At 38.0% G+C, this 27,959-nt stretch overlaps 1 protein-coding gene and 1 long non-coding RNA gene across 3 annotated transcripts in view; both read left to right on the top strand.

The window, feature by feature from the left end:
* LOC118549733 (negative regulator of P-body association) overlaps positions 1–27,959 on the top strand; it is a 159,145-nt gene that overhangs the window by 32,124 nt on the left and 99,062 nt on the right. The window lies entirely within an intron of this gene.
* Positions 12,183–16,999, top strand: LOC144380596 (uncharacterized). The gene is made up of 2 exons (XR_013444804.1): positions 12,183–15,430; positions 15,655–16,999. It is a non-coding gene; the product is annotated as an uncharacterized LOC144380596 (long non-coding RNA).

Here is a 27,959-nt window from a genome sequence, read left to right as displayed (position 1 = left end):
TAGAAACTGCAGAATGCATATGAAAGAAATTGAGGAAGACACAAAGAGAAAAACATTCCATGTTCATGGACAGGAAGAATAAGCTTTGTTAAAATGTCTATGTTACTCAGAGCAATCTACACATTCAGTGCAATCCTTATCAAAATACCATCGACATTTTTCAAAGAGCTGGAACAAACAATCCTAAAATTTGTATGGAACCAGAAAAGACCCCGAATCACCAGGAGCATGTTGAGAAAGAAAACCAAAGCTGAGGGCATTATGATGCCTGACTTCAAGCTATATTACAAAGCTGTGATCATTAACACAGCATGGTATTGGCAAAAAAATAACAGACTCATATATCATTGGAATGGAATAGAGACCCCAGATAGGGACCCTCAACTCTGTGGTCAACTAATCTTCGACAAATCAGGAATGAACATCCAGTGGATAAAAGACAATCTCTTCAATAAATGGTGCTGGGAATACTGGACAGCCACATGCAGAAAAATGAAACTGGACCATTTTCTTACACCATACACAAAGATAAACTCAAAATGGATGAAAAACCTCGATGTAAGACAGGAATCCATCAGAATCCTAGAGGAGAACATAGGCAGTAACCTCTTTGACATTGGCCACAGAACTTCTTTCAAGACATGTCTCTAGGCAAGGGAAACAAAAGCAAAAATGAAGTTTTGGGACTTGATCAAGATAAAAAGCTTCTGCACAGCAATGGAAACAATCAACAAAACTAAGTGGCAACCCACGGAATGGGAGAATATTTGCATATGACATTCCAGATAAAGGACTGGTATTTAAAATCTATAATTTTCTCAAACTCAGCACCCCAAAAAAACAAATAATCCAGTCAAGAAATGTGCAGAAGACATGAACAGACACTTCTTCAAAAAGACATAGAAATGGCTAACAGACACATGAAAAAATGTTCAACATCACTAGTTATCAAGGAAATACAAATCAAAACCACAGTGAGATACCACCGTGCACCAGTTAGAATGGCTAAAATTAACAAGACACATAACAACAAATGTTGATGAGATTATGGAGAAAGGGGAACCCTCTTACACTGTTGGTGGGAATGTATACTGGTACAGCCTCTTTGAAAACAATATGGAGGTTCCTCAAGATTTTTAAAATAGAGCTACCCTATGACCCAGCATTTGCACTACTAGGTATTTAATCCAAAGATACAGATGTAGTGAAAATGAGGGGCACTTTTACCCCAGTGTTCATAGCAGCAATGTCCATGATAGCCAAACTGTGGAAGGAGCCTAGATGCCTTTCAACAGATGAATGGATTAAGAATATGTAGTTAATGTGGAATATTATTCAGCCATTAGAAAGGATGAAGACCCACCATTTGCATCGACATGAATGGAACTGGAGGGCATTATGCTAAATGAAATAAGTCAAGCAGAGAAAGACCATTATCATTTGGTTTCACTCATATGTGGAACATGAGGAAGAGCGTGGAGGACCACAGGGGAAGGGAGGAAAAACTGAATGAGAAGATATTAGAGAGGCTGACAAACCATGAGAGACTCTGGACTCTGGGAACCAAAGTGAGGGCTACAGAAGGGAGGGGGCAGGGTGACGGGGTAACTGGGTGATGACTATAGAGGAGGGCTTGTGTTGTGATGAGCACTGGGTGTTTTAGGCAACTTATGAATCATTGAACACTATCAAAAACTAATGATGTACTATCTGTTGGCTAACTGAACATAATTTAAAAAAAAAGAAAACGGGGTTTTAGAGGGGAGGGGGGAGGGGGGATTGGTTAGCCTGGTGATGGGTATTAAGGAGGGCACGTACTGCATGGAGCACTGGGTGTTATACGAAAACAATGGATCGTGGATCACTACATCAAAAACTAATGATGTATTGTATGGTGACTAACATAACATAATAAAATTAAAAACTATAAAAAAAATAAAGCTTGTTTTCAACAAAAAAAAAAAAAAAAGAAAGAAAAGAAAACGAAGAAGAAAAAACAGAAGGCACTTATCATTTCTCCACCTCAAAGAATAAACCCCCTGTGTTGTGGATACCAAAAACAAACAAAAACAAAAACATAAGTTGGTAAATTTAAGAATGTAGTTGAATCCAGGAAAAGGTTAAAAAATGAAAGAAAGAAAGAAATAAGGAAATGGAAAATTTTAGCCTAAGGATAAATGAGTCATGAGGAAACACCTAGAGCTCAGTATATTATTTTCCCGTGGTGCTGGAGTTTTACAGTATTGTGGCATCCATAAGCTTGTCATTCACCTGTTCTTCTAGTCAGTTTTCTGGGGGTGGAGACTACCGTGCTGGTTCTCAGATATCTTTGCCTGGGCGGAGTTGTCCCACCCCTTGTCAGAGGGATGCTGTCAATGTAAGCTGGTCGTTTGTAAGGCTTTTTTTCCCTGGAGGCTTTCCACACCTCTTCAGAGGGTCAAAGCAAAAATGGCCAGGCCCAGACCCCCAGCCCAGAGCCACAAGATCGCAGTCCCCCCTCTTCAATAAACCCTACAGGTAAAAGAATCTCCACTTCTGTGTGTCACAAACTGTGCAGACTCTTGCAGTTCGCGCCCACTGAAATCCTCCTGGGGGGTGTCCCTGGGACCCACGAGCCTCACTGTGCTTTGTGTCTTTGCGACTTTGAGTGGTTGTGGGCTCATGCACTCACCCTGCTCTGCTGCTCCCACGTCACGGCTGGGTGCTTCCCTACAGTCCTTTCCGGGGCCACCACTGCTCTGAGATCTGTTGCCTAGTCATGGGTGCAGCCATTTTGTCCTTCCCAGGGGATGGTAAATAGCCCGCACCTTCCAGTCCTTTTCCGGGTGCTCAGGCAAACAGCGGTCTCCCTACGGTTGTGGTTTATGGCAACCTGAGCTGAGAGCCCCTCCTAGTCTCACTGACCATAATCAGTTTCCCCTCTCCACTGCTTGGACACTGTATTGGTTCAGGCACCCCCATTCTTTCTGTGTCTCTTGGGATCCTGACACCACAATGTCCCACCTAGATTTCTGCCCTTTTCATCCCCTGAGCCCCTTTCAGAAAGGGATGTTTCTCACTGGAGCAGATTTCTAAGGGTTCTGATTTTGCACTCTGGTGTTATATCACTTTTTGGTAACCAGCTTATAGAGCCTCCTTCCCCCCTCTGTTTATCTTCTGATATTTCCCCACAGATTCACGACTCCACACCACCTACCTTGCAAAAAGCAGTCGTTTTTCTGCTTGTAGAGTTCCAGATAAATTTTCTTATGTCTCAGGCTGAATTCATGGGTGTTCAGAATGGTTTGATAGTTATCCAGCTAAATTCGAGGGACTAGATGAAACCAGGTCCTTTACTCCTCTGCCAACTTGCCTCCCTCCTCATTCAGTGTAATTATTGATGGATGTATATTTATTGCCATTTTATTACTTGATTTCTCACTTCTGGAGATTTTCTCTGATCTTGTCTTTGTCACTTTGGTGACAGATTGTCACCTTTGCACTCAAAGTGTCCCCTTTAATATTTCTTGCAGGGCTGGCTTAATGGTCATGATTTCGTTTAGATTTAGATTTTGTTTGTCTGGGAAACTGTTTATCTCTCCTTCTATTCTGAATGACAGCCTGGCTGGATAGAGTATCCTTGGCTGCAGATCTTTCCCATTCAGAACTTTGAATATACTCTACTTCACTCTTACTTGGAAAGTTTCTTTGGGAAATCTCCAGCTAACCTTATGGGTTTTCCCTTATAAGTTAAGGGCTTCTATGCCTTACTGCTTTTAAGATTTGTTCTTTATCACTAAATTTTCAAATTTAATTGCAGTATGTCTTGGTGTTGGCCTGCTTTTGTTGATTTTGATAGGAGTTGTCTGTGCCTCCCAGATCTAAATGTTTGTTTCCCTCTCCAGATCAGGGAAATTTTCAGCTATTATTTCTTCAAATTCTCTGCCCTTTTTCTTTCTCTTCTCCTGGGACTTTTATTATACAAATGTTGTTACATTTGATGGTCAGTGAGTTCCCTATGTCTATTCTCATGTTGCATAATTCTTCTCTCTTTTCTCTTCAGTGTCATTACTTTCCTTTTTTTGTCTTCTAGGTCATGAATTCATTCATTTGCTTCTTCCAGCCTGGTGTACACTGCATGAATCCTGTTACAAATCTTGTTTATTGAACTCTTCATCTCTAATTGATTCTTTTATCTATTTTCTCTCTGTGTTAAGGGTCTAACTGATGCCTTCTATTCTTTTCTCAAGCCCACTGAGTATCTTTATGATTGTTATTTTAAATTCTCCATCAGTTATTTATATCAGCATTATCAACAACAGCCAAATTATGGAAAGAGCCCAAATGCGCATTGACTGATGAATTGATAAAGATGATGTGATATACATATATGTGTGTGTACATGTATATGTGTCTATATACACACGTATGTGTATAGTATATACATTGGAATATTACTCAGCCTTAAAAAAGAATGAATCCTTGCCACTTCCAACATCGTGGATGGATCTAGAGAGTATTATGCTAAGTGAAATAAGTCAGAGAAAGATAAATACCATGACTTCACTCATATGTGGAATTTCAGAAACAAAAGAGTTGAATATAGTTGGGTAAAAGAGAGGCAAACTATGAAACAGATGCTTAACTATAGAAAACAAACTGAGGATTACTAGAAAGGACGTTGGTGGGGGATGTGTTAAATAGGTGATGATTATTAAGGACTCTTGTGATTAGCACTGGTTGTTTTATGTAAGTGATGAACCACTAAATTCTATACGTAAAACTAGTATTACACTGTATGTTAACTAACTGGAATTTAAATAAAAACTTGAAGGAAAAAAAATTCTCCATCAGGTATGTTACTTTCATCTGTTTTACTTATATCTCTGGCTGTGGTCTTGTTTTTTTCATTTTGGATAAATTCTTCCTTCTTTGCATTTTGTCGAAATCTCTGTATTTTTCTCTGAGCTATGTTAAGCCAGATATGTCTCCTGCTTCTGAAAGTAGGGCCTTGTGAGTAAGAGGTCATGTAGTGCCCAAGGCCTGGTGCTTCAGGGAGTGTCTCTTGTGTCTGCTGCGTGTGCATTGCTCTTGTGTTTTGGCTGCTTTATCCTTCAGGGCAGTCGGGAGAGGCTGTCTGTGTCTGCTATGGGCAGTGTTTGGACTCTGGCCTGAATGTGGTGTGTTTTAACTAGGTGTGCTGTGTTCTGCTTGTTAAATGAGTTCTGACATCACCTCCACCGTAGCTGAGGCCCTGCAGAACTCTCTGTTTGGGAGACATGGTGTGGGCAGGGGGTATGCTGGTCTTCTGGGGGAATGGGCCCACCATGCTGGGACTGAGGCAAGTTTGACTGAGAAGGGCAGTCCCACCAGAGTGGAGCTTGGTGTATGCAAGCTGTGCAGCCAGTTTGGGCACTGCTCTGCTTTCCCCAAGTGGCTCTGTGTTTATGCTGAGGGGTGGGGTTGGGAAATGGTGCTGGTCAGCTCCTATGTTCCTGAAGAGGTGTCCTTGTGAACACTGCCTCTCACAGACATGCTCCAAGAAGAAGAAATAATGTTCCCACTGTGTGCCTCAGGTGCTCTTCAGATTGCTGTCTCCATGCTCTCTGCCCCTGTGTTGTTTGCTTGCCTTCTCTTCTTCAAGTGCAGCCCACTGCCCTCTGGGTTTTATCCCAGCCAAGCCCACTGTCCTTTAAAGCTTGAGGCTTTAGGCCCCTCTGGTTGTAAGAATTCACCAAATTCAGCCCCTCTCATTTTCCAAGCCAATGGCTTTAGGTTAACATTCTCCTTATGAGTTGCCCAGTGTGCCCTCCTCTCTCTCTCACCCTTCTCTGCAACCGTGGCTTCCCTTCTACATCACCCATGATCTGTTTCTCCCTTAAACCGTATCTCCACACTTCCTACCTTTTTTGATGTGGCATATTTTCTTCCTTTAGTTTTGGAGTTTGTTCTGTCAGTCTTTAGGCCAATTTATGGAGTATTTAGAATGATTTGATAGTTATCTCATTGTGTTCATGGGACGAGGTGAGCCTAGGATCCTCCTACTCTGCCACCATCTTTCTCTCCAAGCCTACTGTAGTATATTTTTAATTTTAGTTATTGAGTTCTTCATTTCTGATTGGTTCTTTTTTATATTTTCTATCTCTTTTTGAGGGTCTCACTGAGATCCTCCACTCTTCTTAAGTCCAGTGAGTATCTTTGTGACCATTACTTCAAATTTTCTATCAAGCATATTGCTTATCTCTATTTCATTTAGTTCTCTTGGTGTGTTTTTTTTCTTGTTTGTTCATTTGGGACACAGTCCTCTGTCTCCTGTTTTCATGTAACTCTCTGTGTCTGCTTCTATGTTTTAGGAGAGTCTTCTAACACCCTTATGTCCCCTGCTCTTCAAAGTAGTGGCTTTATGAAGAAGAAGTCCTGTAGTACCCTACAGTGCAATATCCACTGTTCGTTAGGACCTGGTGATTTAGGACTGTCTCCTATGTGTGTTGCTGCCCCCTACTTTTGTGGATTAGCTCTGTTTGCCTTCAGACCCATGCTCCGCAGTGGCTCTGTTTGCCTGCTGTGGACCAGATTTATTCCCTGGTATACTGTATGGGGCCAGCCTGGGGACTCCTTGGGCTTACATTGGTTCCAGCCAGATGTTTGCCAGAGTTGTGGTTGTAGCAAACTGCAGGGTGCTCTTCCTCTGTTGTTCCCTGAGAGGCTTTCATTGATGGGTGAGGACTGCAGTCAATTCAAATGACTGCGCCCAGTCAGCTGCTGGGGCTTATGCCCTTAGTCACCTTAGAGTGTTGCCGGGCACCTTTCAGGCTGGTTCCAGAATGCCACACTTGTGGCATGGCTTTGGATAAACCTTAAATTTATTGTGCTGAGTGGAGTGGGTTGAGTGAGGCATATGCACAGGAGGGTGCTGGGGTGCGTTGCACTCTTAGGAAGGTTTGCTCTGGTCTGCTTGTGGGTGATGACCTGATGCTGTTTTGGAGAACTCCTGTGGAGAGCAGGTTGGATGAAGCAGGTCTGTATGAGAACATGGAGGCACAGCATATTGCTAGCAAGCAAGTTGGAGAGTGTTTGCTCTGGTTCCTACAGCTGTCTGTGCATCTAGGCTGGGGGTTGACGGAGAGAAATGGTTCCCACCAGTGCTTTTCATTTTGGAGAAGTTTCCTAAAGACTCCTGCCTTTCCTATACATGTTCTGAGATTAGTAAACAAATCTCTTTCCCGTATACTATGCTGATGCTCCTATACTTTATCTTAGTGGGATTGTTTGTTATGCTATTTCTTTAAGGGTGGGGACTCAGTTTCCTATTGTTCTCATGTTCTCCCAGAGCTGACCCTACTGATTTTTTTAAATTTCTTTAAAATTCCTGGTGTTAAGCCTCACTGATTATAAAAACTCTCTCGAAGTTAAGCCACTCTGGTTTTTAAAGCCGAATGTTATACTGATTTGTCTTTCCAGCCTGGGGTGCCTTGTGTGGGGTCTTCTCCTTTCCCTTTTCTGTACTTGCAGTATCCCTCCTTCCCCTGGTCAGTCTCACGGGTCACTTTGTTTCACAACCAGTTCTGTGCCCTTCCTGCTGTTTTTGATGTGGCCTCTTCTCTACAGTTAGCTTTGGAGAGTCTGTTCTGGCAGTCTTCAGGTTGTGTTCTGAGTTATTTACACTGATGGTGTTATATAGCTGGATCTGTGGGGTGAGGTGAGCTTAGGATCCTCCTACCCTGCCATCCTCCCCAGAACTCCTTCCTATACTACTTTAGATTGATCATTTTTAAAAGGAAAATATGATATGGTCAAGTTCTTTTCTTGGTAATCTTCCTTCCTGACGTGTTATCATTTCATCGCAGTGTTTTGTTTTTCTTGGAAGTGCACCAACTTTTCTTGCATTGATTTCATATAAGTTTTCTACTATTGCCATAAGAAATTTATCACAAATGTAGGGGCTTAAAACAATACATTTATTATTTTACCATTGTGTAGGTCAGAAATCTGGTACAGGTCTCATTGGATGAAAATCAAGTTATTGGCAAGCTGCATTCCTTTCTGGAGGGTCTAGGGGAAAATTCATGTCTTACTCATTTGGTTGTTGGCAGAACTCAATTTCTCATGACTGTAAGTCTAGAATCTCTGTTTCCTTGCTAGCTGTCAACTGAGGGCTGTTCTCAGTTTCAAGAGTTCACCTTCATTATTTGGCTTGTTGTGTCCTTTTTCCATCTTCAAAGCCAACAGTAGATTGTGTCCCTCCTACCATAGAATTTCTACACTTTCTTTCTTTTTTATTCCTGAGAGATGTTTTGGGAATTTACATCACCTAGGATGTATGTATATGTTTGAAAATGTTGCACTAAAAAAGATATATAGTGACACCAAAGGAAAGTAAGATTATTTTTCTTCTAAAAAGAATGGTTATATGACTCATTTTTGAGGAAAAAAATGTGGAACAAAAGCATTTTTATGTTGTTATAAGACATTTTTTTCTGAAATCACAGAACCTGTGTTCAAATATGATTTCTTTATTTTCTGATTATATCACTTGAAGCAAGTCATTGAACTTTTGAGTGCAATTTTCACTTCTATAAATGAGGATAATGAATACCTGTCACAGTTTATTTATAGGCTATAAATATTAAGTGACATAAGTAAATTAAAAAAAAATTATATGCAATTTTAGTTTTGGCAGAGCTCCCAAATCAATGCATCATCTCCTCTAAGCTACCAAAGTCAGCCATGAAACCACCACATTTGACCTGCAAAAAGGTGAAAGAAAACAATTTTTCTATTACCCTCAACTACAGAGTATATAAAATTGTCCTCATGAAAATAAATAAATAAGTAAATAAATAGTGTCCTCATGGATAATAGATGCGGAGATTTTTCTGCATATGGAATGTATATACCCCACACCCTCTAATAAGGATGGGTATTGATGGGGTTTTTAATCCTCATCTCACAATTTTTTTCATCTTTATTGATGTTTAATTGGCAAATAAAATTGTAAGATATTTAAAGTGTACATCATGGTGACTTGATATACATATACATTGTGAAAGGATTTCTACCATCTTGTTAATTAAGACACCCATCACCTCACATATTTATTGGGTCTTTTTGGTGAGAACATTTAAATTCTACTCTCTTAGCAAATTTCAATTATACAATACATTGGTATCAACTATAATCATCATGTTTTACATTAAATCCTCAGACCTTGTTCATCTTATAGTTGAAAGGTTGTATCCTTTGACCAATGTCTTCCTATTTCCCCCAATCCCCAACCCCTGGCAACTACTTTTATATTCTTTGTTTCTAGGAGTTTGACTTTTTTAAAAATTCCATATATAAATGATACCATGCAGTATTTGTCTTTCTCTGTCTGGCTTATTTCACTTAGCATAATGCCCTCAAGGTCCATCCATGTTGTCACAAATGGCAACGTTTCCTTCTTTCTCATAGCTAAATATTTATATGTATGTGTGTGTGTGTGTGTGTGTGTGTGTGTGTATTTATTTGTGTGTGTGTATCATGTCTTCTTTATCCTTCTGGCTACTGATTGACACTTAAGTTATTTCCATATCTTGGCTATTATGAATAATGCTGCAGTGAACACTGGAGTGCAACTGTCTCTTCAATATTCTGTTTTCATTACCTTATGTACCTATAAGTCTCCATTTTCTTTTTCTTTTCTTTTTTTCTTTTTCTTTCTTTCTTTTTTTTTTTTTGTCTTTACATCTCTCTCTGACTCAGCTGGGGAAAAATCCTCTGCTTTTAAGGAATTATGCAATTAGTGTGCGTGCACCCAGGTAATACAGAATAATCTCCCCCATCTCAAGGCCTTTAACTTAATCACATCATCAAAGTTCTTTCCATGTAAGGTAACGTAGTAGTTGTAGGTTCTGGGAATTAAGGTGTGGACATTTTTGGGTAGTCATCATTCTGCTTACCTGAGAGACAGCCTGTTCTTGTTGGAGGATGAAGATAGATGGTGGGAAGATCTACACATCATATGATTTTCTTAGAGAGAATGAAGCTAGATCAGCAAGCTGGAGCTTTTAACCTTGTGTGACTTGCTAGGTAAGCTTAAAATAAAGCTAGGAAATGGGAAGTCGTTGAAGATTTTTTAAGGAGGGTACTATATTCACATTCATGTTTTATATAGATCATACTAGTGAGCCTATGGAAAATGGTGTAGAAAGAGATTGGGGTAAGAAGACCATTTAAAATGTTTTTGTAATAATCCTGACAAGTAATGGTGAAAGCCTGAAGTCAGTCAGTCATAGAAGAATGGATTTCAGAAAGGTTGATGAAATATTACTGATTAGTTGGTATAATCAATCAGGGATCAACCAGAGAAACAGAACCAGTAAGAGATATATATTAAAAATGTATTCAAGGAATTGGCTTATGTGATTGCAGGGACTGACTAGATGAGTCTGAAATCCATAGAGCAGTCCCTCAGGAATGCAGAATGAAACTTTCTGGCATGGGCTGAAGCTAGCGTTCAGAGGTGAGGTTTCTTCAGGGAAGCCTCATTCTGCTCTTAAGACCTATCAGCTGATTGAATTAGGTCCACCCACAATTTATGGGATAATCTCCTTTACCTAAATGAGATCACAGACATTAATTACATCTACAAAATGGCTTTACAGCAACAGCTAGATCAGTGCTTGATTGAATAAGTGGGGAATCTAGTCTAGCCAAGTATACATATAAAAGACCATCACAGATGGGATGGAGGCCAATGGAGACAGAATAATAGGGAATGACTCTCAAGTGTCTGGCGTGAGTATTAAGTGAAATCACTAATTTAGATATAGAATGCAAGAGAAGGATCAGGTTTTCAACATTAGATAGATGTAAAGTTTTGAGATTGCAAGAAAGGTTTCAACCACATAAATACATTTGGAAGCCGTCAGGTAAAAGTGATAGTTGAACCAGGGGAGTAAATTAAATAATCTACAAGAGGATGTATATAGGGAAAAGTTATGAGTTGAGGAGGAAATTCTGAGGACCACCAATATTTAAGAATTATCTAGGAAAAAAAGATAAAGAAATAGGATGAAGAGAGAACCCAGAAGTGTTTGATGCCCAGTTTTAAGAAAAACGTAGTGAACAGCAGCATTATAGATAGTAGAGGGTTCAATAAGTTTAGTTCAATGAGAAAAAAATTCCATTAATTTGTGAGTTAAGTTCATTAGTGAGTTTAGCATGAATAGTTTCAGTGTTAGAACAGAAGCGAGACTGCAGTGCATTGAAGAATGACTAGAAGGTGCGAAATTGAAGCCAATGTAGACCACTCAGAGATATTTAGATAAGGAGGGGAAGATAAAAATTGAATGATAAAGAAAATGGATAATAACTGTAAGAGGATTAAGTGCCAAAGGAGGATGTTAAAAATGGCAGAAACTTGAGAAAGCTTATTGGCAAACAGTAACAAGAAAGGAGGGAGAGATTGATGTTCTAGGAGAGAAGAAAATTCCCAATAACTGAGAAAGAAAAGAAATAAGCCTAGTTATTAAACAGGGATGCAATCAATGATAAGGAAAGACTTGTTTTCTTCTTTGGATGGGAATAAAGTAGTGGCTCTCAATGATGGTAGTATAAACCTAAGGAGATTGTTTGAAAGTTTGTGAGAGGTTTTGTAGATCATCATAATGATTGGAGAACTTCCTGGCCTATTATCAACAGGGTTTTGTGTCAGGACAGGCTGCACACACACAATATATATATATATATATATATATATATATATATATATATCTCAAAAGTTGTAAGAGATATAGAAAAAAATTTATATACATATATATGTATATATATATATATATATCTCCTACAACTTTTGATTATCCCATTGGTTGTTGTATAGATAAAAAATCTGTATTGATCCGGGCCTTGACTCAAACTTCATTTTATATACAAAGAAGAAAGTTTTAATACACACTGACTTTTCCAGGAATGCATCTACCATGTAAACCAACATAAGATCTTACTTTGTTTTGTTCAGAATGTTACCAAGAATGTTCATCATTTTGGAAAATCATTTCACCTACAAAAATACTGCTCTTGGATATTTGAAATAATAGTAATAACAGAGCTGTATCAGTCAGCATTTATAGCTATTACATTTACAGGCATTCTCTGTATACTTCTCTACATATGTCTTTTAGTGTTGTCATGCCCCAGCATTTCCATATTGAAATACATTTTGTTTCCTCATAAACTACTTTCTTTGTATTTCTTTTTCATATTATAGATACCATATTTTTGGTATCATGTATATTTTATTTCCGTATCATAAAATAGGCATTAAAATATTTAAGAAACAGGGCCAGATAGACTTGAGAAATGCTAACTTAGAGGAAAGAAGATAAGAATGGGTGAAAATGTTGAAAAATTTCATGTAGAGATGCAGGAACTTGTTAGAATGGCTGTGCATTATGCTTTGTGGTAGAGGTTACCATAGCTCTAATTGCCAGATTTAGTGAATAGCTTTTAGCTTTTATCGTGACTCTCTGTAATATTTAAAATTCTCTCTTCTTTTCCTTTCTATGACATCCTTCTTCAGTTCTTCTCTTACATATCTGGCCTTTGTTTCTCACTCTTTTTCTGAGTACTCCTCTGCCTGGATCTTTAGATTTGGTGATTCCTAAATCTCCCTGTTTGAATTCTCAATTCTCCTTGGCAATCTCACCCATGCCTTGGGTCTAATTAAACATACATATGCAGATGTTTCCCAAATCTGTACCACCAGCACAAGCCTTTATGCCAAGCTTCAGACTCATGAAGCCAACTGCCTGCTAACTTTTTCTATGTGGATGCCTTACCAGCACCTCAAAACTGAACATAGCCAAAACTGAACTCTTCATTACTCCACCAGCAGCACCATAAACCTCTTTCTTATTCTTGTTGGTACTAATATTCCCAAGGAAAAACAACTAGGACATCATGTCATATTTCTCCTTTTTTACCTCCACTTTTTAATCTGATGCAAAATCATAATGATCATTCTTTCAGAATATCTCATGAATTTGTCTTCTATTCCATTTCCTAAACTCCATTCCAATACTCTAGTTTAGACCCTTACCATTTCTCCTGATGACAATAATAATTTCATAACTGAATCTACTGCCTCCACTACTGCCTGATGACTTTGGTACAGTCTCTAGAATAAATATCTAACCACATTGTTTCTCTACTTAAAATCCTTCAATGACTTTCTATTTCCGATGATAGTCTTAGTGTGGCCTAAAAGATTCTCTATGGCATGTCTCTTACTTAAACTGGTCTTCTGCTAATCCCTACACTCCACCCCAAACTTATATAATCCTTTTCTTGTATTTTATGTTTCACCAGGGTTTCCTTGAACCTATGTTTGACTCCCATTTGTTTGTATATTTGTTTTTCTCTAATATCTTCATATCTTTTACCTCATGAACTTCATTCTTCAAAGTCCTGCTCAGTTGTCTTAGCCTTAAGAAAATTTTCTTTTATTTCCTGTTCTTTGTCTCTAGAAGTGATTACTTCCTCTTTGCTACTTCTCTGCCTGATATTTATCTATTATTGTACATATCATATACAGGCTTGGTAGATGCACATTGATACATATTGAAATCTCAATATAGCATCTTTCCATCTTGTTGATTAGGAATGTAAAAGATAAAATACACAATAGAAGTTCATAGGTTTGTTTCTTTTGTATTGCTTATTAATTGATATATAACTCATAGTAAAGCACATAAATCTTAAGTATATAGCTCTGATGATTTTGTACCCATATTAAATATTCATGTAACCACCACCTAGAGCAAAATATAGAACATTTTCAGTAACCCAGAAGGTTCATTTGTACTCCTTCCAAGTCAGTACCCTCAAGAAGTAACCACTATTCTGACTTCTATCACCATCTATTAGTTTTGCCTGTGCTTCAACTTTATATACATGGAGTCACAGACTACGTGTTCTTTGCTCAGACAGGTTTTTATAAAAACCTTAGAACTTTGGTGCACTCTAATGTTGTCTATGAGGAAAGAGATTCTGAAAGCCTATGAGAGGATGTTCCAAAAATGAGGCAAGGCTTCAACAACTCCTGAGTTACAAAGATCAGAAAGTCTATGAACATTTGGATGGGTGCCTTCACTAAAATAAAATGTTGTAGCAGATATATATTAACAAGAACAAGGAAAAATGAAATCTCAAGAATTTTGAAGAAACTATAGAGGAAGAGATCCTCAAAATTTTCTAGAAAAGAAGAGATGTTAATTTGGAACTAACTCAGTTCTATTTAGTCAGCACTTACTGAGAACTTCTGTGTGCCAGGCACAGAGAGTACTAAACTGCACCTGCCCTTGAAGACTACACAGTCTAGTGCTGGAGACAGAATCATCTTCTAAGGGAGATTTGAATTAAATATACATTATCAGTGGGAGACACTCAAATGAAGAAAGTTGACGAGGTGTATTTCATTTTCAGTCATGATTAATTTGAGATGCCTGTGGGACATTCAGGTGTGGATGGTCTTTAGAATATCAGAATTATAGACAAGGGATGCAGATTTGGATACTATCAGCATATAGATGGGAATTATGAGTACATGAATGGGAGCTGAAGTCATGAGGAATGTATACTGTGAGACAAGACAGTGAAAATGGAATTCTGAAGAACACCAATGTTGAAAAGACTATGAAGAGGAAGAGGATCCTGCAAATGAAACTGCATAGCCAAAGAAGGAAGGAGAACAGAACATGAAGTGTCCTAAAAAATAATAATAATAATGAAGTGTCCTATAACCTAAGGGAAAAGAGTATCTCAAGAAAGAGGAGGTAATCAACAGTGTCAACATGTTTTTGTAAAAGACTTTAAAGTGTCCATTGGTGTTGGGAATGGAAGGGAGAGAACAATCATTGAATCTATCAAAGGAGGTCCTTGATTTGGCATGTAAGAAATAAAAAAAGATTGTAGTGGTTTGAGGAGTGCATAGAGGAAGAGTGGGGAAGTGGTCAAAGAGAATGCAGACAGTGCTTTCAAGAAATTGAGATATGATACATAGGAAGAAGGAGAGATTTTTTTTTTTTTAGGAGAGATATTTATAATAAGGGGAACATAAAGTTAAATGAAACTTTGTTTTGAAGGAAAAGACTTGAGAATATTAAATATTCATGGGAATGTCAAATAGGGAGAAGCAGAAGGGACAGGAAAAAGTGGGTATAATTAATGGTTTGAGGGAGGTGAGATCAAGTGCAGAGATGGAAGAATATGCCTTAGGAGAGGAGAAAACTGAAGGGAGAAATAGACAATAATAGTTGAGGACATAAATACTCCACTTTCAGTAATGGGTAGAATATGTAGACAGATCAATAAAGAAATAGCAGACTTACCTGCAGATTGAAAGTGAGGAGATGGAGAAACATTTATCATGGACCTCAAAAGAAAGTGGGGGTAGCAGTACTTCTATCAGGCTAACTAGATTTTATTTATTTATTTATTTTTTTTTAAAGATTTTATTTATTTATTTGAGCGAGAGAATGAGATAGAGAGAGCATGAGGGGGGAGGGTCAGAGGGAGAAGCAGACTCCCTGCTGACAACAGGGAGCCCGATGCAGGACTCGATCCTGGGACTCCAGGATCATGACCTGAGCTGAAGGCAGTCGCTTAACCAACTGAGCCACCCAGGCGCCCCAGGCTAACTAGATTTTAAATCAAACACTGTAATAAGACATGAAGAAGACTACTATATCATAATAAAGGGAACTATCTAACAGGATATAACAATTGTAAATATTTATGTACCCAACATGGAAGCAACCAAATATATAATATAGTTAATAATGAACATAATGGAACTCATTAATAATAATATAATAATTCTAAGCAACAATAACAGCCCACATTCCTCAATGGACAGATCACCTAAGCAGAAAATCAACAAGGAAACAATGGCTTTAAATGACGAACTGGACCAGAAGGACTTAACAGATATATTCAGATCATTCCATCCCAAAGCTGCAAAATATGCATTCTTGTCAAGTGCACATGGGATGTGCTCCAAAATAGATCTCATATTAGGTCACAGATCACACCTAAAAAAGTACAAAAAGACTGAGATCAAACCATGCATATTTTCTGACCATAATGCTATGAAACTTGAAGTCAACCACAAGAAAAAATTTAGAAATACCAGAAATGCATGGAGGTTAAACAACATTCTACGAAACAGTGAATGGGTCAACAAGGAAATCAAAGAAGAAATAAATACAAGGAACTAAATGAAAATGAAAACACAATGGTCCAAAACATTTGGAATGCAGCTAAAGCTGCTGAAAGTATATTGTAATACAAGCCTACTTAAAGAAGCAAGAAAAATCTCAAACTACCTAACCTTATACCTAAAGGAGCTAGAAAAAGAACAACAAATGAAGCCTAAAGCCAGCAGAATAGAAATAATAAAGATTAGAAAAGAAAAAAATGATGTAGAAACTAAAAAAAAAAAAAAAAAATCAAAAACAAAAAACCAACAGAACAGATCAATGGAATCAAAAGGTGATCCTTTGAAAAAAATAATAAAATTGATAAACCCCAGCCAGACTTATCAAAAAGAAAAGATAAAGGACCCAAGTAAATAAAATAAATGAGAGAGGAGAAATAACAAGGAACACCACAGAAATATGTACAATTATAAGAGAATATGATGAAAAACTATATGCCAACAAATTGGGCAATGTGGAAGAAATGGATAAATTCCTAGAAACATATAAACTACTAAAATTAAAACAGGAGGAAATAGAAAACTTGAACAGACTGATAACCAGCAAAGAAATTGAATCAACAATCAAAAATCTCCTAGAAACAAAGTCCAGGGCCAGATGGCTTCACCAGTGAATTCAAGAAAACATTAAAAGAGGAGTTAATATCTATGCTTCTCCAACTATTGGAAAAAATAGAAATGGAAGTATAACTTCCAATTTCATTCTGTGAGGCCAGCATTATCCTTATAACAAAACCAGACAGACTCAACAGAAAAAGAGAACTATATAGGCCAATACCCTTGATGAACATGGATGCAAAAATTCTCAATAAATTAATAGTGAATTGAATCCAACAGTACATTAAAAGAATCATCACCATGATCTAGTGGCATTTATTCCTGGGCTGCAAGGGTGGTTCACTGTTCAAAAATCAATCATTGTGATACACCATATTAATAAAAGAAAGGAAGAAAAAACATATCATCCTTCCAATAGATGCAGAAATACCATTCACAAAGTACAACATCCATTCATGATAAAAACTGTCAACAAAATAGGGACAGAGGGAACATAGCTCAACATCATAAAAGCCGTATACAAGAGACCCATAGCTAATATCATCCTCAATGGGGAAAAACTGAGAGCTTTTCCTTTTTGGCCAGAAACAAGACAAGGATGGCTGCTCTCACCATTGTTATTTAACATAGCATTGGAAGTCCTAGCCACAATAATCAGACCAAAAAAAAAAAAAAAAAAAAAAAATCCAGATTGGTAAGGAAGAAGTAAAACTTCCACTATTTGTAGATGACATGATACTCTATATAGAAGACCCGTCACTCTACCAAAAAAAAACTGCTAGAAATGATAAATGAATTTAGTAAAGTTGTAGGACACAAAATCAACATGCAGAAATCTTTTGCATTTTTATACACCACTAATGAAGTGGCAGAAAAAGAAATCAAGGATCAGTCCCACTTATAAATCACCAAAAACAATGAGACACCTAGGCATAAACCTAACCAAAGAGGTGAAAGACCTTTATTCTGAAAACTGTAACACTGATGAAAAAAATTGAAAATGACCCAAAGAAAAGGAAAGTCATTCCATGCTCATGGATTAGAAGAACAAACATTGTTAAAAACGTCTACACAAAGCAGTCTACATATTTAATGCAATCTCTATCAAAATACCAACAGAATTTTTCACAGAGCTAGAAAAACAATCATAAAATTTGTATGGAACCACAAAAAAATCCTGAATAGCCAAAGCAACGTTGAAAAAGAAGAAGGAGGAAACAAAAAGCAAACCTGGTGGCATCACAGTTCCAGACTTCAAGTTCTCTTACAAAGATATAGTGATCAAAACAGTATGGTACTGGCACAAAAATAGACACATAGATCAATGGGACAGAATAGAAGTCCAAGAAATGAACCTATAACTATATGGTATTTAATCTGACAAAGCAGGAAAGGATATCCAATGGGCAAAAGACAGTCTCCTCAAAAAATGGTTTTGGGGAAACTGGACAGCAACATATAAAATAATGAAAGTGGACCACATTGTTACACTATACACAAACATAGATTCAAACTGGATGAAATACCTAAGTGTGAGACAAGAAACCCTTAAAATCCTACAGGAGAATACAGGCAGTAAGCTCTTTGTCATTGGCTGGAGAAGCTTCTTCCTAGATAGTGTCCTGAGGTAAGGGAAACAAAAGCAAAAATAAACTATAGGGATTTCTTCAAAATAGAAACTTCTGTACAGTGAAGTAGACAACCAACAAAACTAAAAGGCAACCTTCAGAATGGGAGAAGATATTTGCAAATGATGTATCTGATAAAGCATTAGTATCCAAAATATGTAAAGAAGTAAACTCAACATCCAAAAAATGAATAATCCATATTAAAATATTGGCAGAAGACATCAGTATTTTTTCCAAGAAGACATAGAGATAACCAACAGACACATGAAAAGATGCTCAACATCACTCATCATCATGGAAATAAAAATAAAAACTACAATGAGATATCCCTTCACACCAGTCAGAATGGCTAAAATTAGCAACACTAGAAACAACCGGTCTTGGAAAGTATGTGGAGAAAGGGGAACTGTCTTGCACTCTTGTTCGGAATGCAAACTGGTGCAGCCACTGTGGAAAATAGTATGGAATTGCATCAAAAAGTTAAAAATATCAACACGCTATATGCCAGCAATGGCATTACTAGGTACCCAAAGAACACAAAAATACTACTTCAGATGTTTACATGTACCATGATGTTTACAGCAGCATTATCTACAATAGTCAAATTATGGAAATATCTCAAGTGTCCGGTGACTTATGGATGGATAAAGAATTGGTATATATGTATATAGAGTGGAATATTACTCAGCCATAAAAATGAATGAAATCTTGCCATTCGCAATGATATCATGGAGACCCAGAGTATTATCGTAAGTGAAATAAGTGAGTCAGATAAAGACAAATACCATATGATTTCACTCATATGTGGAATTTAAGAAACAAAAGAAACAAAGGGAAAAAAGAGATAGGCAAATCAAGAAACAGACTCTTAACTATGGATTACAAACTGATGGTTTCCAGAGCGGAAGGGTTAAATAGGTGTTGGGGATCAAGGAGTGTACTTGTGATGAGCACCGGGTGTTGTATGGAAGTGTTGAATCACTGTATTGTGTACCTGAAACTAATATTATACTGTTAGTTAACTAACTGGAATTTAAATAAAAACTTTAAAAGAAGTGTTAAAATATGTTAGTCTTTATAAGAAGAGAAAGTTTTGGGTAGGATCCAAGAATGCAACATAGGAAGACCTTGAACTCATCTCCACAGATAGACCAAATCACCTACATATAGAGCAATTCCTCCAGAAGAACTGCGGTCTGACTTAACAGCTTCTCCACAACAAAGGATAGAGGGACTACATAGATGATGGCAGGAGAGACAGACACAAGGAAACTATGAGAACCCTGTCCCCAGTTCGGTGAACTGCACCTTGGAGGTATAGCACTGACAGACATGGAGCAGATTCTCTACCCTAGGTTACAGGGGAAAACAAACAAACAAACAAACAAACAAACAAACAAACTGTGGTTTAAAAGGGCAAGTAGAATTTAAAAGATACAGCCCTTCAGTATCTGCAAAATGCTGGGGGACCTTTGGAATGCCGTCTGGAATCAGAGTGGCTGGTGAGCACTATTGTTTATGCTCCCCCTCCACCTTGATAACAAAGATAAAAGCAGAATCTGGGCACCCTCACTGGCCTAATGTTTTAATGATTCCCCAGATTCCGTGCCCAAACCAGCTTTCACCACCTTGGAGCACAGGAAAAACAAACAAACAAACAAACAAAACAACTGATTTAAAAGAATAACTAAAATATAAAGGAAACAACCCTAGAAGTACTGTGGGGACATCGCACTATTGGAGGGGCTGGTGAGTGCCATTGTTTATGCACCCCCTCTACCTTGATAATGCAGACAGGAGCAGGGTACTTACAGGCAACCTAACCAGCTGGCTGCCCTGGTGAGCCCTGGACCCCTAGCTCACAGTAGCCACAGTCATCCCACCCAAGACAGCCCCCACCACCTACCCAATCTCCAGCTATCCCACCCAGGTCGCCCCAGCATTCTGTGCATGAGGACATTCCTGGACAGTGCCCACTGCACCTCCAGCCATCTCATCAAGGCAACACAGGAGCAAATCACCCCAGGACAACCCAGGTCCATACCCACTTTGGATCCAGATGTCCTGCCCAAGGGCTCCCTGCACTGAATGCACTAGGAACCCCCAGCCTGTACCTGCTGCAGCTGCAGCTGCTCTGCCAGAGCAAACCTGCACAGAATGCCAAGAGACTCCCTGGCAGCAGCCCTTTTAGCTTCACCTGTCCTATCAAGAAGCCCTTTTTATGGAGTGCCCTGGGACCTTCCAGCCTGCACCCAGTTTACCTCTAGCCATCCTACCAGGCAGCCTCTGTGTGGACTTTCCTGGGTCATCTCGCTTGTGCCTTCTACAGTTCCAGCCAGGCAACAAAAGCTGCTAAACCAACACTGTCTACACACGGCCAGTCATTCAAGACTAGGAGAAATAACTGGTCCATGTAATTAATAGAAACAAACAAAGTCAAATAAAATGAGGAGACATAGGAATATGCTCCAAAGGAAAGAATGAGACAAAATTTTAGAAAATAACTAAATGAAATGGAGTTAAACGATCTCTCTAATAAAGAGTTCAACGTAATGGTCATAAAAATGGTCATTGGATTGGAAAGAGGAGTGGATGAACTCAGTAAGAACTTCAAAAAAGCGATAGAAAGTATTAAAAAGAACCAATCAGTTGAAGAATACCATATCTGAAATGAAAAAAAAATCCACTACATGGAATTGATAGATTAGAAGATATAGAAGTACAGACCAGGAATCTGTAAGAGAGAGCTCTGGAAAGTGACCAAACTGAACAGCAAAAATGCAAAAAAAAAAAAAAAATTAAAAAATGAGGAAAGTTTAAGGGTCCTTCTGAGACAGCATCAAGTGTATTAATATTCTAATTATACAAGTTCCAGAAGGAGAAGTGAGAGAGAAAGGGGCAGAAAGCTTATTTGAAGAAATAATGGCTGAAAACTTCCATAGTCTGGAGAAAGAAACATGATATCCGGGTCCAGGAAGCATGTATATCTCTAAATATGGTGAACGGAAGGAGGTCCACACCAAGATACATAATAATTAAAATGTCAAATATTAAAGATAAAGAGAGCAAGGGAAAAAGTAGCAAGGGAAAAATCAACTAGTTACATAAAAGGGAAACACCAGAAGGCTATCAGGTGATTTATACAGCAGCAACTTTGCACTTGAGAAGGCAATGACATGATATATTCAACGTGCAAGAAGAAAAACCTGCAACTAGTAATACCCTACCCAGCAAAGTTACATTCAGACCTGAAGGAGAGATAATTTCCCAGACAAACAAAAGCTAATGAAGTTTATCCCCACTGAACCTGTTTTAGAAAAAAAAAAAAAAACTCATTATTTATTTATTTTTAAAGGCACTTCATTAAGTGGGAAAAGGGAAACATCATAATTAAAAGAAAAAAAATTTAAAAATCATGAGTAAAAGCAAACATACAATGAGAATATTAGATTAGTCACTTATAAAACTAGTGTGAAGGTTAAAAAAACAAAAGCAGTAAAATTAATTATATAAACAAATACTTCAGGGAGTCAAAAAATTAAAAAAAAAATGATATAAAATATATACATAAAAACTGGAGAGAGGAGTAGAAATGCAGTACTTTTAGAATGTGTTTGAACTTAAGTGACCATCAACCTAATAATAGACTACTATAGAGGTGGAGCCTGAGAAGATGACAGAGTAGTGGGTCCCTAAGCTCACCTTGTCCCATGGATACAACTAGATAACAGTCAAGTGTAAATAACCCAGAAAACAACCTGAAGACTGGCAGAATAAACACTGCAGTGAAGGGTAAAGAGGCAACATCAAGGAAGGTAGGGAACTTGGAGACATGGTTTGGCTGCAAAATGGCCCTTGGCCATCTGCAGATGGAGGGAGCCTTGGGATTCGAGAGGGGAGAGATATAGATTATCACATTGTAGAGTCCACACTGGGAAGAAAAATTCCCACGGCTTTGAAATCGAGAAGGACCAAATTTTATGAGTTCTTAAAACCAGCAGGACTTAAAAGCCTAGAGTTTTAAAATCAGTGGGATTGGCTCTGGGAGAACAGGCAGGAAAGAGGAAGTTGTGTCTCTACCCTTACAGAGCACAACAAACAGACCCTAGAGGTCCAACCTAGAAGCAGCTGTTTGAAAAACACCTGGGGAATACAGGAGGGAGAGTTACTTACTGAACTTAGACTCTGTCCCAGAGAGACAGGGACTGCTGGTGGACTTCTGCAGGAAAAAAGGAGCTAGCAGGTGCCATCTCCTTCCCCCACTCCCCAACATAAATACACTGCCACTAGCAGGAACCAGCCTGGCACCATTACTACCTAACTTGCTTATATCTAACCCTGTACCTTTCCCTGTGGTGGACCTGCTCTTCCCAGTCACCTTTCCTTCAGTCATGTTGCTAGAAGTCCTTTAACCAGACTAGTGCAGACCTTGTCAACACCATGTCTCCCGACCCACATGTTTTATGGGGCCTTGATCCTTGTGGCAGTGGCAGCAGCAGCAGTGGCAGGCCATGTAGAAGCTTGATATGCACCTAGATAAAATTGTGTGCTGTGCCAGCTTTGCACACTTTCTGGATGAATCCAGGGTGGCCAAAGTTCTGGGGGTGACAGCAGATCTCATTTCACAAGCAGATCAGAGTGCACGTTGTTAAAACGGCATGCCCCTCCCCACCCTGGGACCAAACCACGACAGGCAAAGAGAGCCTCTGTATATGACTGGACTAAAGGAGAAAGTGGACAGGACACAACTGCAGGGCACATGCAACACACATAGGAGCCAGCCCATGAAGTGTCATGTTCTGGGGAACAGGACATATGCACTGCAGGGCAATATAAGTACTCTTCTTCATACAGCCATTACCCTCAAGAACAGGAGACATATCTGACTTCCTAACACACAGAAACACAGAGAGTAAGACAAAATGAGATAGAGGAATATGTCCCAAATTAAAGAACAGGACAGAACCACAGCAAGAGACCTAAGTGAAACAGATATAAATACTACGCCTTATAGAGGATTTAAAGTAATGATCATAAAGATACTCACTGGACTTCAGAAAAGGGTGGAGAACATCAGTGAGACTCCTTTTTTTTATTTGAAAGATTTTATTTATTTATTTGACAGAGAGAGAGAGAGACAGTGAGAGAGGGAACACAAGCAAGGGAAGTGGGAGAGAGAGAAGCAGGCTTCCTGCTGAGCATGGAGCCCGACATAGGGCTTGATCCCAGGACCCTCGGATCATGACCTAGCCGAAGGCAGCCGCTTAACCGACTGAGCCACCCAGGTGCCCCAGAGACTCTTGATAAAGAGATTAAAAAATAACAGAGATGAAGAACTCCAAAAAATAACATATCAGAGATGAAGAACTCCATATAAAATACAATAGATGGTATAAATAGTGGACAATAGGAAGGAGAGGAACTTATATGTGACCTGAAGGATAGAGTAATGGAAAGTAATCAAGGGAAACAGGTGAAAGACAAACAAATACTGCATAATGAGAATAGACTTAGAAAACTCAATGACTGCATCAGGAGCAATAACGTTCTTATTATAGGGTTCCCAAAAGAGAAGAGAGAAATGGAGTGGCAAAAAATGTACTTAAATAATAGCTGAAAATGACCTGAATATGGGGAAGGAAACAGAGATCCAGATTTAGGAGGCACAGAAACCCCCCAAGAAATTCAACCCAAGAAGGTACATGTCAAGACGCATAGTAATAAAAATGGCAAAAAGTAGTGAAAATGAGAGAATTTCAAAAACAGTGAAAAAAAAGTAGATGTTACATACTGGGGAAACCACATAAGGATATCATTTGATTTTACAGCAGAAACTTTGCAGGCCAGATGGAAGAAGCATGATATATTCAAAGTGATGTAAAGGGAAAATCTTCAGCCATGAATATTCTGTCAACCAAGGGCATCATTCAGAATAGGAGGAGAGATAGCTTCTCAGACAGACAAAGGTAAAGAAGTTTCTGACCCCTAAACCAGCCCCAGAAGAAATATTAAAGGGGACTCTTTGAGTGGAAAGACCGTAAGTAAAAGTATGAAAAGTAGTAACCACAAAACCAGTAGTAAGTATATCTGTAAAAATCAGTCAAAAGATTCACAAAATATAAGGATGTAAAATGTGACACCATATACCTAAAACATGGAGGGAAGAGGAGTAAAGAATAGGTTCAAACATAAGTGACCATTAACCTAATATAGGCTAGTATATTCAGATGTTATGTACAAACTTATTGGTAACCAGAAATCAAAAACCAGTAATAGATATAAAATAATAAAGAGAAGGTATTCCCAAGTATATCACTAAAGAAAGGCAACAAACCATGAAAGCTATTAAAGAAAGGATGAGAAAACTATAAAAACAACAAAAGTACCACCGTGGCAATAATTATCTATCAATAATTACTTCGAATGTAAATGGACTAAATACTCCAATCAAAACACTTATGGTGACAATATGGATAGAAAACCCAACACCCATCTATATGCTGCCTAGAAAAGACTCGTTTTAGATGTAAAGAACCCTACAGATTGAAAGTGAGGGGATGGACAAACATTTGTCTTGATAATGGATGTCAAAAGAAAGCCAGAGTACCCATACTTACATCAGACAGACTAGATTTGAATCAAAGACTGTAACAAGAGATGAAGAAGGGCACTCTATCATAATAAAGGGGTCTATCCAACAAGAAGATCTAACAATTGTAAATACTTAAGCCACCAACTTGGGGCTACCCAAATATATAAATAAATTAACAACACACATAAAGGAAATAATAATACAAAAATAGTAAGGGACTTTAACACCCCACTTACAGCAATGAACAGATGATAGAAGCAGGAAATCAACAAGGAAACAATGGCTCTGAATGACACAGTGGACCACATAACAGATATATTCAGAATATTTCATCCTAAAGCAGCAGAATACACATTCTTTTTGAGTGCACATGGGGTATTCTCCAGGATAGATCACAAAGGAGGTCACAAATCAGGCCTCAACAGGTATAAATAGATGGAGATCATACCATGCATATTTTCTCACCATAATGTTATGAAACTTGAAGTCAACCACAAGCAAAAATTTGAAAAGACCACAAGTACGTGGATGTTAAAAAACATGCTACTAAACAATGAAACAAATCATCCAGGAAATCAAAAAGGAAATAAGAAAATAAACGGAAAGAAATAAAAATGACAACATTGGACAATGGTCCAAAAACTTTTGGATGCAGGAGAAGTGGTCTTAAAAGGGAAGTATGTAGCAATACACCTTCTCTTAAGAAGCAAGAAAAGTCTCAAACAGCCTAAATTTACACATAAAGGAGCCAGAAAAAGAACAACAAATGAAACCTAAAGCCAGGAAGAAGGAAATAATAAAGATGAGAGCAGACATAAGTGATATAGAAACTAAAAAAAAAACAAAAAACAAAAAAACAGAGTAGAGCAAAGAAACCAGGAGATGGTTCTTTGAAAAACTCAGTAAAATTGATAAACTCTAGCCAGAAGCATCAAAGGGAAGAGAAAGGATCCAACGAAATAAAATCACGAATGAGAGAGGAGAAATAACAACCAACACCACAGAAATACAGTTATAAGAGATTATGAAAAACTATATGCCAACAAATTGGGCAACATGGAAGAAATGTATAAATTCCTAAAAACATTTAAACTACTGAATCTAGGGTAAAATGGTGGAGTAGTAGAAGGACATTATGCTTCCCTCATCCCTTGAATACAGCTAGATAAATATCAAATCATTCTTAACACCTAGGAAATCAGTCTGAGGACTGAGAGAACAAACACAGACAAGAAAAGATTCTTGAAAGCAGAAAGGGGGGAAAAAGTCCTTAAGCTACAAAGGAAGACAGATTAAGTTTGCAGCAGATCTGTCCACAGAAACATGACAGGCCAAAAGAGAGTGGCAGGATATATTCAACATGCTAAATGGGAAAAATGTGCAGCCAAGAATACATTATACAGCAAGGCTGTCATTCATCGTAGAAGGAGAACTAGAGTTTCCCAGACAAACAAAAACCAAAAGAGTTCGTGACCACTAAACCAGCCCTGCAGGAAATATTAAAGGGCACTCTTTGGGGAAAAAAGACCAAAAGCAACAAATTAGAAAGGAACAGAGAAAATCTCCAGAAACACCAATTTTACAGGCAACACAATGGCACTAAATTCATATCTTTCAATAATCACTCTGAAAGTAAGTGGACTAAACACTCCAATAAAAAGACATAGGGTATCAGAATGGATAAAAAACAAGACCCACCTCTACGCTACCTACAAGAGACTCATTTTAGTCATAAATGCACCCTCAGATTGAAAGTGAGGAGATGGAGAACCATTTATCATGCAAATGGATGTGAAAAGAAAGCCAGGGTATCAATACTTATATTGGACAAAATAGACTTTAAAACAAAGATTTTACGAATAGACAAAGAAGTACACTATATAGTAATAAAGGGGACAATCCAAAGAGACCACCATATAACAATTGTAAAGATTTATGCAGCAAACATGGGAGAAGCAAAATACATAAAATGGCTAATAGCAATCATAAAGGCACTAATTCATAGTAATACAGTCATAGTAGGGGACTTTAACACTTCATTTACATAAACTGATTATCCCAACAGAAAATCAACAAGGAAACATTTGCTTTGAATGACACATTGGACCAGGTGAACTTAAATGTATTCAGAACATTCTGTCCTAAAACAGTGGAATACACATTCTTTTCAAGAGCACTTGGAACATTCTTCAGACTAGATCACATATTAGACCACAAAGAAAGTTTCAACAAATTCAAAAAGATTGAAGTCTTGCATACCATGCATCTTTTCAGACCACAATGCTATGAAGTTAGGAAACAACCATGAGGAAAACACTAGAAAGAACGCAAATACATGGAGGTTAAATAACATGCTACTAAACAATGAATGGGAAAACCAAGAAATCAAAGATGAGATTAAAAATTACATGGAGTGAATTGAAAATGAAAATACAGTGATCCAATGCCTTTAGGAGGCAGGAAAAGCAGGTCTAAGGGGTAGATTTATAGCAAATATAGGTCAACCTCAAGAAGCAGGGCAAGTATTTAAACAACTTAACCTCCTAAAGGAGCTACAAAAGGAACAACAAACAAAACCCCAAACTAGGAGAAGGATGAAAATAATAAGATTGGAGCAGAAATAAATGATATAGAAAGTAAAAAATAATAATTTTAAAAGATTAATAAAATCAGGAGCTGGTTCTTTTTTCTTTTAATTTTATTTTATTATGTTATGTTAGTCACCATACATTACATCATTAGTTTTTGATGTAGTGTTCCATGTTTCATTGTTTGTGTAGAACACCCAGTGCTCCATTCAATACGTGCCCTCCTTAATACCCATCACCAGTCTAACCCATCCCCCCACGCTCCTCCCCTCTAAAACCCTAAGTTTGTTTCTCAGAGTCCATAGTCTCTCATGGTTCATCTCCCCCTCCAATTCCCCCCCCTTCATTTTTCCCTT

This window comes from Halichoerus grypus, chromosome X (genome assembly GCF_964656455.1).
Source record: "Halichoerus grypus chromosome X, mHalGry1.hap1.1, whole genome shotgun sequence".
NCBI lineage: Eukaryota > Metazoa > Chordata > Mammalia > Carnivora > Phocidae > Halichoerus > Halichoerus grypus.
This window is presented reverse-complemented; position numbering and strand designations above follow the sequence as displayed.